The sequence below is a fragment of the Stegodyphus dumicola genome, chromosome X1, assembly GCF_044657685.1.
Source record: "Stegodyphus dumicola isolate Sdum_Otavi_A_Nest chromosome X1, ASM4465768v1".
In the NCBI taxonomy this organism is placed as follows: domain Eukaryota; kingdom Metazoa; phylum Arthropoda; class Arachnida; order Araneae; family Eresidae; genus Stegodyphus; species Stegodyphus dumicola.
Window position 1 is genome coordinate 234,505,715 of NC_140780.1, and position 14,442 is coordinate 234,520,156.

A 14,442-nucleotide genomic window follows, 5' to 3' on the forward strand; every position below is an offset into this window, starting at 1 on the left:
TGAAATTGAATCCAGGTCGAGCTACCAGTGTTCAGCGACTTTGCCGCTCGGCCGCTGCTGGGCCTTTCATGTGTTTATTATCCAGAATTTATTTCTGCGCTGCTTATCTGTCACTTTTCTGTTTACAGCTTGAAAAATAGCTTTTCTCTCCGAATTTATATTAGTTACTACACTTGTTTTGCATTCATCATTTCTATTTTATTTTTACAAAATCAAAAAACTAATTGCAATGCATATTCTCCTTCGTAAAAGTTACGGAAACAGTTTATGCTTCATTGTAGATCTTAATATTGTTTTCTGTTTTTGAATAAAACTAAAAATGGTCCCTAACGTTAAATACTGTGCAATTAAAACAAACAAACAAAAAAAAAAAAAAAAAAAAAAAAAAAAAATTCGAGTTATCGGTTATGTTATTCCATTATTTAGAAAGACGTTATTTGTTTAACATAATGCGCAATGTGTTCAGTGGAATTATGTGTAAAGATCAAGATTAAATGTTCAAAATTTATCTCAAGTGCACGCGTATGAAATGATTCAATGGATCACTCAACATAATAAAAGTTTTTTTAATGCATCCATTATTTCATTATAGTAAATCAAAATGCATCTGAATGATGAAACATTTTAATAGTTTGATCATAGACCTCAACTTTCATTCCATTGCGAAAGCGTGCACCACATTTAACTGCTTCAAATAATTTGAAAAAAGTGCTACAATCTTTCGAGTTGTGAATCGCTGTTATTTGTTTTCAAATGCAGCCACCTCGAACAATATCTTTTCGAGACGGAACGACATTTCATTCCTTTTCTCAGTGGTCAATGAGTATAGCGAAAAAGTAGGCGGACTATTGAGGTCAAAACACTTTCACATGTCTGAAATGAAGGAACAAACGCAATATGTAACTTCTCAGCCGAAACGCTTACACCTCGAAAGGAAAAAAAAAAAAAGAATGGCAAATTTATAGCCCGTAAAGGTTGCTGGACCGAGTTTTTGCTTGATAGACCATTGTTTTTTCGATGAAGTATGGTCAAAAGGCTCTGAATAATTGATTTACCGTTACACTTTTGGAATGTTCGCTTTTAAATGCAGCTCAGATGTCTTTTTATTCTTTTTCTTTATTATTAAATCGATTGCTTTCTTTAAAAAAAAGTACTGTCACCATCATCGGATGTTGAAGAACCATATCTAATAACAGGCGACAGAGGTGCTAAACCGTGAAATTTAGAAAATGATATTATGCATATTGTGTTTAATTTAAACTGTGTCTTTGTGAAGCATCCTTATGATTTTGGTTTAAAGTAACAATCTTAAAAAAAAAAAAAAAAAAAAAAAAAAAAAAAAATCGATTGTTCGGATAGTTGCAAAATCTAAAAGATGAAGCATAAATAACGCGAAAACTGTGTAAGGTAAAAGATGCTTTCAAGAAAAATTTTAAAATATGTTCTTGAAGGAAATCGAAAATTCAAACTTTCGAGTAAAATTGATTATATTTATATTCATTAAAATACTGGACAAAATGCATTCGTTGACACTTTTATAGACTTAAATTATTTGACAATATTACATAAGCCATTCATGACACTAGATTCAGGTACTTATTTAAATTCTTTAGTAAGATTGTGAAATATGGACGTTCGCTGGAAATTTTCTAGGGAAGGGGATGGATATTGACGACAAATAGTTGATTTAGTAAATTTTTATTTAACTCAATTTAGAGGTGTAAATTATGCTACAAAATACATCTTTTCATTACATCAGTGCAAAAACGCATTTTTTATTCGATTCCGGGTAATTACTTATAACATTCATTAAGGCAATCAACTCAAGAGTTGTATGATCGGCAGAAAGGAGCAGTACACGCTTAGAACAAACAGTTTTACTTCAACTTTTTTTTCTTTATGTTATAAGGGAATTTTCCCCTCCAACGATATTATTTTAATTATTCCTTTTACGACCCACTTCTGTGGTTTTCCAACCGGCGTTTTTGTCAACATATTTTGAGCAAGATTTATAGGATGAGCAAAGCGCAAAAATCAGTTGAAGGTGTATCAGGGAATTTGCTGAACGTAATACATTAGAGAACTTGCTTTAGAATCTGATGCATTTGTTAAAACAATGCATTACAATTCCAAAATGCTTTTAATTCATGTTTCCTCACGGTTATCAAGTGTTTGAAACAAAAAAGTGTTATACTCATTTTACATTACGGATTTAAAATTGATGGACATAAGACTTTAGAGAGTTTTATGATAACTTTATAAGGTATTTCTCCCACTTCTCTAGCGTGCCTTTGTGGTGTAACGGTAGCACGCTGAGCCGGTATTCCAGAGGTCCGTGTTTCGATTCCCGGCGAAGGCGGTTGCTAATTTTTCAATCTCTCTTGCTTCCAAATATCTTAATGTCTCAACAATGGCGCCCGAACTAAAAGGGGTGTTGGATGAGGATTCTCCACATCCAGGATTTGGCGATTGGGTCCTCTAAAACCCCAGTCGCCCTTTTAAAAAGGGGAGTATATAAGGTATTTCTCGCACTTCCCTAGCGTGCCTTCGTGGTGTAACGGTAGCACGCTGGGCCGGTATTCTAGAGGTCCGTGGTTCGATTCCTGGCGAAGGCGGTTGCTAATTTTTCATCTTGTCTGCTTTCAAAAAAATACCTAATGACTCTACAAGTGGCGCCCGAACTAAAAGTGTTGTGGATGATGATTCTCCGCACCCAGGATTTGGCGACTAGGTTCCCTAAAACCCTAGTCGCCATTAAAAAAGGGGAGTATATAAGGTATTTCTCCCACTTTCCTAGCGTCCTTCGTGGTGTAGTGGTTCTGCACGCTGGGCGGTATTCCAGAGGTCCGAGGTTCGATTCCCGGCGAAGGCGTTTGCTTTTTTTCATCTTTTCTGCCTCTAAAAAATCCTAATGACTCTACAACTTTAATTTGATATATTCCTTCTTCATTCAAAAATAACATTTATTTTTCTGTCTTAATGTCTGTAGAAAAATGCCGCTTGATAATAGTTAAAAAATTCGCCTTGTCTTTGTTTAAATGAATAAATTAAGAACAGAAAGAAATTTCAGTTTTTTGTTAATTATGAAGCGCTAACGTTTTATGTTATTTCTCGTGTAGCCTCAGGGTGCACTTTTAAAAAACCATAACATCTCTCAATACACACTCAGCGAAGTTGAAGGGGGGCATAAATCTTCAAGATTTTATAAATTTGAATTGCGCCGCATTAGACGATCTTAAATTTTTCTGTTGATAAAATTTCCATCAAAATTTGTGCATAAACCTGTTTTTTTTTTTTTTTTTTTTTTTTTTTTTTTTTTTTTTTTCAGCTCAGCTAAAAAGCTTTAATAAAATTCTTCTTATCAATACATTTCTTTATATTCAACTTTTGTAGAAGGAAGTGTAAAAAAAAATTCCGGTCGCCTGCTTTTTTACTGGATGTTTAATTAGAGGATATAATATGCCTAGTTGTAATTTCATTGCAGTTAACATGCGCTGTACGTGTAAAATTAAAATTAAGTATTTATTAGATAAGGGTCATATGTTTTTTTTAAAAAAACTGACTTCATAAAAAAAATCGGATAAATAAATTGCTGTTACAAATACATCATTGATCACTGAATAAAGCATCATTGAACTTTGTTTATTTTTCCATGTGTTCCTATTATTTTTCTATATGCGCCTGGATCTATCCACGGCCTTATTTAATTTTTTATATAGTCTTTCTAGTTATAACTTTCTGCAAGTCAAAAAAATTGTATATTTTATTAACTGGCTGATCCTCTTGTAACTGCTTCGAAAACTCCTTAGCCTTCAAGACGATTTTAAAATTCAATTTTGTAATAATCATTTGTTTGAATCTTTGCTTGCCAGTTTTAAATCATATTCTAAAAATTATCGAAAATCCATTATTTTTCATTAGAAAAGCTTCTTAACATGAAAATTACAACGGCTGATATTGAACTGATTTTATAAATGACAGTCTCGTAGTCGGTGAATTAATTGCCATCTTAATTTATTCAGTTACGTAATCAGTCCTTAAAAACTGCTGATATAAAAAAGAAAGGGCGAAGACAAAGTCATATTTAACGTATATTTCGACAGATAAGCTGAATGACAAAGAGGTTTTAATTGTAGACCATGCGTGTAGTACAGCTAAAATGTCCTAGAAAGAACCCACTTTTTTACATCTGTCTTCCCCTCCCCCTATTGGCCAAGTAACCCTCCAGTTTATCATGGGATCTTCCAGAAATTCCTTTGATTGTTACTTTGACCAAACCAAACAATTTGTAAGGGACAAACCCCTTACAAATTCTTTGGACCAAACCTGTGGCAACTTAGCCCGTTAAAATTGTGGATCTGTAAACTCGCAAACTAAAGTTCATTTCGACTTTAAATATATCGTCGTGAGTTCAGGTAAAGAATTTATGTTCGTTATCTATGTTCTGTCTTATAATAATATTACTTTAATGTGTGTGTAAGATTTCTTTGCTATAAGGTATGTTAGTGAATTAACGTTTGTGTACAAATATCAAGTAAAAGATCTTGCTATATAGCTTTATTCGTTAACGGAATTCACGAGTTATATTTGTGAATTTAATTTTCGTCTTTTACAAATTGGCTTTAAAATGCTGTTATCTAAAAATAGTGAGCATGCTGCTCGAAATAACTTAAAACTATCATTACAGACTTAGTAAATTTAAGCATTGTTTGTTGCTGAAACAGTTTATGTTCTTTAAATAATGTAATTTACTCTGAATTCAAACTCAATAATATCTGAGCAATAAAGGAAAAGTACAGTCAAACAACGCTATAGCGAACTTCAGGTGACCGAAAGTTTGATTCGTCGTACCCGATTCTGTAAGAACCACACCTCCCCCCCCCCCCGAAAAAAAAAAGGTAAAAAAATTGAGTAATGAAATCATACACACAATAAGAAAAAATTTATTATCATTGTATTTATTAGCCTTTCTCAACGGATGTTAAAATTATTGGCAATAGTCTAATTACAAATATTATCAAGTGTTAATTACGATTATTATTGCTTGCAACTATTAAATTTATTTTTCATTCATTTTTAATTTCAACATATGTTAATAATTTTACACGATAAATTACTTAATATAAAAGTCATGATTCAGACCCTTTCCTCGAATATTTATCTTTTTCTAAATACACATTTATAAGTCCTTTTCGTAACGTAATCTGGTCTTCTAAGATACCTAAGATATGCATATTATTATTTTTTTTTTAGCCCAAAGGGCGTTAGCCCAAAAGGGCATTAATTTCGTTTTGCTATTTTGCGTCGATTCACTGTCTACGTTGATTCATTTTTCAAACTGTTGCCACCAAATATTACAGCCCTGTATTATATTTAAAGAAATTAAATAATGAAGAATCTGCATAAATGTATGTTTATCGCATAGTGATAAAACAACGGTACCTAGAGCCATCAATGTTGAATAACGTAATCTTCCACCGAATATGAGCATCGGGAAGCCCTAATTTGGAATTTGTTTTATTATCTATTTAATACTTTGTCAGACAGTAAAGAATTTTTTTGATTAACAAACTCAGCGATTTCAAAGTGAGGAATGGCAACACTACACGGGAGGAAAAAAAATTATCTCCAGGGCGCGAGACTGTGTATCAGAAATTCCAAAGATATGCTCATTTTAAAATTATTTTGCGATATTGCTGTTGAATAGAATTTTATGGTTTAAGTGCGAAGAACGTAATATTTAATAAATAAAGGTAACACACAAAACGTTAAAAAAACGCCCCTTTGGGCGTAAGTTTTGATTGTACCTTTTCTTTTCTTTTTTTTTTTTAAAAAGAAATGAGTGTTACACCTCCCTCAGATAGCTATTGTTTAGGCAACAAAGAAAAGGGGAAGGTAAAAGAACGGTAAAGTTAAGGATGATTTTTTCCTACTGTAATAGTCTAAATATGGGTGACTGTAAAGTCATTTCTCGGTTAAATCTTGCAAAAATTCTGAAAACAAAATTTGAAAAATGTAAGAAGTGTGTTAGTCCTAGGTATCTATAAAATTCGTTATATCCGATTTTTACAGCTTCGATAAGCAGGGTTTGACTGCATTAAAATGATATCAGAATGTTGTGGGACAGTGAACTGCCCAAGGCAACAAAATTATTATTTTTTTTTAATAGAGGGAAGGGTGTTGTAATTATAAAGTTTCCTTAATTTAATGTCAATAAAATTGTGCAAGCGTACATCATATATTTAGATTTTAGCTTTAATTCTTTTTTTTTTTTTTTTTTTTTCTTTCGCTCAACTTTGCATATTCTGTGTATTATTCATTGTATACTAGATTTGTTAACAGTCTAAATGACTGAATAACTTCTCTTAATTTGCGTTTTCGAACAGCTTACTAGATTTCTCTTCACGGATTCTGAATTACCAAAATAGTTTTAATTTTTCGTTAGTTCATTACGCTCGAGTCTTTATTTTGTGCGTGAGTGTGATGCTACTTAGTCAGTACTATTGAACTATTTTGGGCTCTGCTACTAGATGAGTATGTTAATCTTTTTTTTTTTTTATTATTATTCATTTTTCCTGAAGTAAATCTTGTTATGCAACCATTAGGCTTTAAAAGATGCACATTACCGGAGCTTTTTCATTGTTACCATTTAGGGAAATTTTTCCAGAATGTTTCCTCCTAAATGATCGTTGTTTATAAGCAAAGTAAATGATGAAGCTTTAGTATAAAAAAGAATAATATGTTAAAAAAAGAAAAATAAAGCTTTAAACATATGTATTGATTGCTCCAAAACTAACATTTGTTATTTAACTGATGATCTATACATATTTTGCTCTTGACTCTCTCCTTCCTATACAGACGATGAGATAAGTAATTGGAAACAAGGACTTTGCAAAATGCCAAATTAATACTTTGTTTTTATCCCATTGCCTATTAATTATAATTTAAAATATTTTGGAAGTTTTGTATAAAGCAAGTGGCATAGTATTCATTGTATTCGTGTGTCCACTGTCAAAGAAATTTAATCAATGAGCAACCATGTATAATTTGTGGTCTTGAAGTATTGTACAAATGCTTTTTCTCATGTCTTAAACAGGCCAATTTTTCAGTCCCATGGATATTCTCTAAGTAGCTGTGGATGGCTGTTACCTTAACATTAATCCAATCCCATTAAAAATTTCTCCTCGATTTTATCTTTTTTTAGAAATTAAGCGACAAGACATCGTTACTTGTAATCGATAGATTTAGTCTCTTAGGGCATTTAATAGAAGAAACATTACAAAAGTACTGCCATTGCGGCTTGAAAGAGAACTATTGACGCCAGCATTGTTAAACCTTCTATAATTGTCTTACTTAATCAAATCCGTCTAGGAATTTGAATCCATGGGAGAAGCGGTTTTTGCTGTTGTAAAATCGCGACACAGATTGAAAATTCGTCGTTTCGAGTTTTAATATAATTTACTTTCAATAGTGTGATTCGTATGGTATATGAATGTTATGCGAATCTGTGCACTGAGAATGGTGAAGTTGCGAAATACTGTTTAAATATTTTAAGAATGTTTGCATCAAATGTTTTTTCAATTCTATTTTAATTGCATCCCTTTACTATAAAAACTGAAATTAAGTCAAATTTAGGTTTCTTTAACCCTTCTATATTTTCATGGCTTTTCCATCGACGATTTCTGTGTCAAGTTCCATTTATTAAAATGAAAAAATAAATAAAAAATAAATAAAATAAAAAAATACTGTTGTAGAGACATTAGGTTTTTTTTTTTTTTTTTTTTTTTTTTTTTTTTTTTGAAGCAGGAAAGATGAAAAATACGCAACGCCTTCGCCGGGAATCGAACCGCGGAATTCTCAATTACGCGCTAAGTGTGCAGATCACCACACCACGAAGGCTCGTTAAGAAGGCGGGAGAAACACCTTGTACTGTAAATATTTCAACACATTCATGAAAACTACTGTTGCTGTATTATTTTATGATCTGTAAAAAACATAAAGCAGAGACTTCCTCCCTTTGTATCTGAAAATATCTTAAATCTAGAGAAAATGCCAACTCTGTGTTGACCTTTAAAAAAATGTAAAAGTATTAATTTAAAATCATTCCATTCAACGAGTAGTTGTTATATAACCTTGACGGAAAGCTTAGTATTGTAACTGTGTAAGCTGTAAGGACTGAATCGTAATATTGCTACATCAAGGCTCGTGACAGCAATACATTTAGCTGTAGAATTAAAAATGAATACTAATCTAGTCCAGCTCTTTCGTCTAAGGAATCATCATCCCGTTTTCCGTTAGAAAGTCCTCCACGAAGGCATCCCTTCCGTTACGCAGATAGCCCTAAAGGCTTTGCCGTAATCACATAAACCAAACCATTTTATCTAAGCCTCTGATATTTCCCATTTTATAGTTGAAGCAAACCCATTTCGTGAAGATACATAGGACGAATACACAGATAACTGTAGAGTAGCAGCTAAATGAAAAAAATGGGAAGGGGAATCGTCATTATTGAACTTTGATGATTCAAATTTCAATAATGATGATTCACTTTTTTTATTTTTGTTCTTAATTTTTCTCTCGACTGAAAGGAAATAAAATCAAAGGAACTATGCTAGATATTTATTTGTGTGATATACATTTTGCATGATTTTTGTCTTGCCAAGGTATAGCATGTATTATAAAAGCGAAATACGGTAAATTTGGATTGGACTGCATTGTTTACTAACAGTACAAACAAGGACTGTCTGCATAAAGAGAGGAATGCCTCGAGGATTTTCCGACGGAAACTCAACATTTTTTCTTTTATGTCGCAACCTTTTCATCTATTTTGTATAACCCTGGGGGAATTCCCAGTGTTGCTTATGTTTTTACCTACCGAGCTAATTGGCTGCCATAAATCTGAGGTGTTAGAATTCTAAGTTGATGAATAAAATTGCTATAAATAATTTTACGTAATTCACTGTTCAAGATTGTAAAATTTCAAGAATATACTATACTTATATATTTCTCTCATATGATTTTGAAACTTCTGATTTATGATATGTAAAACATACGGGCAGTTAGGAAAATGTATTGTGCAAGTAAAAATAATATTACTTAAAGTAATAATGATTAATTTTTTTGAAATGCAGAATAGAATAATATTAATACATCTATTTATATGTGCTTTTTAATGTGTTATGTTTTTCATTTAACCCTTCCCTCAGAAATGCTATACATGCGTAAGTTTTCCCTCTTTATTTTCAAGATATAAAATAAGTAAAACATTTGAAAGCAAACCAATTCAAACACATGTTTCAGTTATTTGAAATTTTATAAATGAATACTGTAAAACTCCACAGACATCTTGAGCAATTAGTTAATGCTTTTACGCTTTGCCAAGGTAAAGTTCAACGAATTACTTGAATTGTAATGAAAATATTCAATTACCTGTCTCATGGATACTAAAAGAGTTCATTCCCTCCTTTATGCCATAGAAGTGCAACGGATTTTCATTGTATTTGCTTTCTGCGTAGCCCAATCTGAAAGTGCCAAAAGTTACTACAAAGGTACCATCTGTAGCACAATCGCAGGTGGGGTAGCGAGATGTCGAAATCGATCCATGAAACTATCGCGGAAGGGTGCACAGCTGTTAAGCTTATCGGAGCAGCTGAAATCCTTTGTTCGACTGTTCTGTGAAGTGATACAAATTGTATTACTTTTTATTTGTTATTAGGGTGTCAGTAGGTTATAAGTAATGCCTTCCAACAAAACTGGGTGAATGTATTGCTTTGGCAGTACATATACTAAAATTGGAACGATACCAGAGAAGATTAACATGGCCCCTGCGCAAGGATGACACGCAAAATTGTGAAGCGTTCCACATTTTTTCCTAAGTCACTTACATGGTCCCCGCACATTAACATCTATTATCCAGAAGTTTCGAGTGTGTAAAGCCAAACTATACCCATTAATTGCTCGAAACAGTATATTATCTATTGACAACAAGTTATTCATTTACAAGTCCATTCTAATGCAAATCCAGTTTGGGCATATACCAAGAAAACTAATAGGAAAAGATTGCAAGTCTGCCAAAATACTGTTCTACGACAAATTGTAAATGCTGAATGGTATGTAAGGAATAATAGAATATATGAAGAGTTAGGCATTGAGTTACTGCGCACTCATTATTATAACTTAGCCAAAAAAATTTCATGAAAGGCAGCAATATAAAAAAATCCCAGTATTAAAATCTGTGATTACGACTATAACAGTTTGGAAAATATGGATAGGCCTATGGCCCAACTAACTGTATGGATCATGTAATATGCAATCTAATGTGTTTATTTATGTATTTATTTTCATTCCTCTTATCTGCTACACTTCGAATTTTCTGTCTGCATTCTCACTTTTGTGTATGTTGTAGGTATAGGTATAAGTATATAATTATTAGAAGTTCATGTCTTAGTATTTGATGTTTTGTATTTGATAATTCTTAATGAATTCAATTTGCCTATTTTTGCACTACCTCATTCTTGTCACAGTCACCAGTTCCTCGACTTTTCTGCTCGCACTAATTTAGAGAGCAAACCCATTGTTATTAATACGTTAACAAGTATTCCTCTCTGACCTTAACAGGCACCCTGGTGTCTCAAACACCGTTCTGCAGAGAGAAAACTGGGTGAATAAAACACATTTTCCTTTATTCTCTATGCATCTAAGTTTAAGTGTTTCTGTTGAAGATTTTAAAACATCTGCCGGGCTAGATATCCGCATATCGTTGTATTGCTTTATACAAGTTTCCATCACATAGAAAAAGCATACTTGCGTCCTTATTAGAGCTTTCTTATCATACAAGGATATCCATTCTCTTTTAATATTCCCACACTGCTAACAGGAATAATTTTAATGGAAAGGAACTAGTCATTTCCCTTTTTCTATTTTTACTTAATTGTTATCATTTTAATCTGAATTTTTTATTTTTTCTTCCATTAATATAAATTGAAAAATTGGGACAAACTATATATATCTTATGTAATTCCACTGCCGTAGTAGCGCCAGAAGTTCAAAAACTAAATAAACGGGCTGTTTCAAGCAGCTTTATGATAGTCTTCTGCATCAAGTTGGCTTCATCAGTTTTGGCAAACCACAGAGGACCACACCATTTAGTTCCTACAGCAAAGGATTTATTTTGGTTGCACTTGAGAAAATCCGTAAAGTGTTTAAAATAAATTTTATCATATTAATTTAGAAGTAAAACAGCAAAATCTTAAATTGTATCATGTTTTACTATGCATATTTTAAATGATTACTATTTGGTTGTTATTAAGAAAATTACGGAAAACCACACGAGATTACAACTTCAATGATCAGAAATCCAAATATATTTGAATTTACACGTATTCCAACATAATTATTTTATATTAACGGACGTACTCTTATGAGTGTTCCAAACGAATGTGGACAAACTTAAAGACATGCAAAGATGATTAAGAAGTGATAAAATATGCTGAAAAATCTTCAAATTCTTTTCAGTTCTACCCAAGGAGACTGCGGTATTTTGTCTAAACACAGAAATCTCCATTAATCCAGCTCTCAATCCTATAACACCGAGCTATTAGCCATGGCCATAGGATTAAGCAGTTTGAATTAAGAGAAATAAAGCTTCAACGACATAGCAACGCCACGAAGAAAAATTGAATCGAAAATATGTAAGGCGTCGACATCCCAAAAAATTTGATTTGGGTCTTCTTTGGACATACTATACAGGCTAAAGACAGGTCTTCAAATTCATCTGCACATGCGCTCCAAAACTTCCAGCAATATCTAAGAACCTGACAGATCAGATAGCTCTGATTGAACGATTTAAAAATGTGAATTCTTTGCATAAAACTTTTAGTTCTTATTTATTTTCATATTAGAAATATCTTTGAGTTTTCAGCGTTAGTATGATATACAACATAATATGGTATTATGTTGATCATCAATCAAGATAATATCATAGTAACATAATATAATAGTATCATCACTATGATATTATGTTATAATTACTAACATAACATCATAGTAAATTTGGAATTGTTCCGTTAACAATTCCAAATTTACCCTAGCTCAAAATATAAATCTTATTCCGAAACAGTTTACAACACTAATCCTAATAAAAATTTCGTTTTTGCTCTCTGAGGGAACTCGAAAACACCTTCGGAAACACTAAATTATCCTAACTGACATTTCTTATTAATTATTCCACACTGCTTACTAGAACAGCAAAAATCCCAATGGAGAAAATGTATTTTTGATTCCTAATCTTTGAAGAAATGAGTGCATTCCAAAATAATATTTATACACAGTCTGCCTTAGTTTCCTTTTTCTCCTTGAATCTCCGTTAGCCTAGAGGCAAAAACCGGGTTCCTCGTCCTTCATCTGAACCCGAGAGTCAAGGCCGGTTCGTGTTTGCGATGGGGACCACTACTGCTAAGGCATAATGCTTGTTTACCCCTCTCTGTTTTTTGCTTTGTTAACAATAGTAAATGTAACATTTATTAATTTATTTTTTTGAAGTACTTACATTTAAAATTAAAGCATATATATTATTACATTAGAAATATTAAAATAATGGTAACCATTTATGAAGCATTTAAAAGTACGAAAATGAATAATTATGAAATGAAAAAAAGGTTCTGTGAAATAAAAAAACATCTTGTGCAAAATATACTGCAGGGCAAAAATTTCAAGAAATTAGCAACAGCAAAAATAATTCTCAAATAGCATATACTTTAAACGTACTTCGATAGCGTTTAAAGTAGGCTTGATTCTCCGGGATTTAATTTCGCCAGCTCCCTGCGCGTTTGTTTCATCCCATAATGGTTTCAATTCGAAAGTCGCTCGAGGCGAGCAAGGCTAGTTTACACTGTGTCTACGGGAGCTTGCCTTCTTCTCCTATTCATCTTCTTTAATAGGATTTTGTTTTGAGTCGTGGGACAGAGACGGAGATAAGCTGGCAGTCGAAGACACGCTGTGCAAATATGCATTTGATATATGGGTTATACATGTATATTTACGATAGTTAAGGTATATTTATTTTGCCTATAATTTATTTATCGAAACATTTAAAAATATGTTTACGTGAATTTAGTATTTGAATTAATTGTATTAATCTAATTACTTTTGCCTATAATTTATTTATCGAAACATTTAAAAATATGTTTATGTGAATTTAGTATTTGAATTAATTGTATTAATCTAATTACTTTTTACTAAGCAATTTATTTTTTAATTGAATAAAGTAAAATAAATGAAATTTATTTTGAGCAGTAGTTGAACTAAAGTGGTAAGTTCAACAGCTATAATTTTCAAGCTGTGAAAGGTGCAATTTGTGATGGTCAAATGCAATATGAGGTAGATGTAATTGTTATTATTTATTCCAAAAATTGTTAAATGTCTATATATTAACTTTAAAGCGAGCACTTTTGCTCCGAACAACTTCATAACAGAAATCGGACTTATATACAGCGGTGCACTGTCATAAGGTGACCCCATCTTCATGATAAGGTTGCTTTTTTCAGTTAGAAACTCACTTGCATAGAAGTGCAGACAACTTAATGCATTCTTATGAAAGCCTCAGTTGTTCCGAACTGTAGCCGGCTTGCATAAAGGTGTTAGTAACTTTGTGCTGAAGCACGGCTGTGCAAGTCCAATTTTCGTCTGTTGTTTTGATTAATAAAATGAAACAGATAATGAAATAAATCCGTTGCACTGTACACGAACTATGAAACGTAATCCTGTATTAATTTGAAAATGATCTGGATTTTTATTAATTTATCCTCGGTCCGATTTCCGGTAAATTGGTCTGCATAGAGTTTTGTAATGTAATGTGAATACGGGGATCATTTACTCTTAGTAAGTGCTCCTCGAAGGCATCCCTCCTAGCGCAGATAATCCTCTTGTGCTTTGCCCTTTATTAAACAACCAACCAACCTTATTTCTTATTTCTCTTAGCAGACTTGATCAACTCATTGTTTATTTTTTCTGTAATATTTAAAGCATTGGAAACAGTAGTCTCTTTTAACATGTTCACGTTTTTGTTCCTACCCCACAGCACCTTTTTAACCCCAAACTTCAGGAAATTATAGAAAGGGTCCTTACTTTGCTTGGAAACAGAAAACTGGAATAATGTGGGTTTTATTATTAGAAGTGATTAATCGTATGCTTAGAGAATATTTGATTGCTCCCATCCCCCTTTTTTGTGTTTTTATTTGTTTTATTTTGTTTAAATTATTTCTCATGTACCTGAAAGCCCATATTATATAAATCTTATGATATGGAATTAGAAGGATGCAAAATAAAAGTTCGCTTAGGTATTAATGGTGGCCATAACGGTTTTACTTCTTATTCGTGATTTCGGTAGGGCTGATTGTTTAGTATTAAATCAAAGAAAATTATTATTTTAAATTTGAAAATACA

The 14,442-nt window shown here is 32.3% G+C and overlaps 1 protein-coding gene, 1 long non-coding RNA gene and 1 other non-coding gene across 7 annotated transcripts in view; 2 read left to right on the forward strand and 1 right to left on the reverse strand.

The window, feature by feature from the left end:
- Nucleotides 1-9,518, reverse strand: part of LOC118191159 (uncharacterized) — an 80,792-nt gene extending 71,274 nt beyond the window's left edge. The window contains exon 1 of the long non-coding RNA XR_015038368.1: nucleotides 9,430-9,518. This is a non-coding gene — a long non-coding RNA (uncharacterized LOC118191159). The remainder of the gene's footprint in view (nucleotides 1-9,429) is intronic.
- The window catches only part of LOC118195463 (uncharacterized), a 189,133-nt gene that overhangs the window by 41,668 nt on the left and 133,023 nt on the right, over nucleotides 1-14,442 (forward strand). The window lies entirely within an intron of this gene.
- On the forward strand, nucleotides 9,763-9,869 carry LOC118195465 (U6 spliceosomal RNA). Its single transcript, XR_004759271.1, has one exon. It is a non-coding gene; the product is annotated as a U6 spliceosomal RNA (small nuclear RNA).